The sequence below is a fragment of the Octopus bimaculoides genome, chromosome 7 (assembly GCF_001194135.2).
Source record: "Octopus bimaculoides isolate UCB-OBI-ISO-001 chromosome 7, ASM119413v2, whole genome shotgun sequence".
Classification (NCBI taxonomy): Eukaryota; Metazoa; Mollusca; class Cephalopoda; order Octopoda; family Octopodidae; genus Octopus; species Octopus bimaculoides.
The window spans coordinates 28,999,358-28,999,671 of record NC_068987.1 but is presented as its reverse complement, the minus strand read 5'-3'; positions in this window follow the sequence as shown (position 1 = coordinate 28,999,671).

The following is a 314-nucleotide window of genomic DNA, read 5'->3' as shown; positions in this document are numbered from 1 at the left end:
ATATATATATATATATATATGTAATTAAAGGCTGACCCTTTAATTACAGGCACAACAGAAACAGGAAGTAAGAGTGAGAGAAAGTTGTGGTGAAAGAGTACAGCAGGGTTCGCCACCATCCCCTGCCGGAGCCTCGCGGGGCTTTAGGTGTTTTCGCTCAATAAACACTCACAACGCCTGGTGTGGAAATCGTAACCGCGATCCTATGACCGCGAGTCCGCTGCCCTAACCACTGGGCCATTGCACCTCCACATACATACATACATACATACACACATACATACTTATATATATATATATATATATATATATAT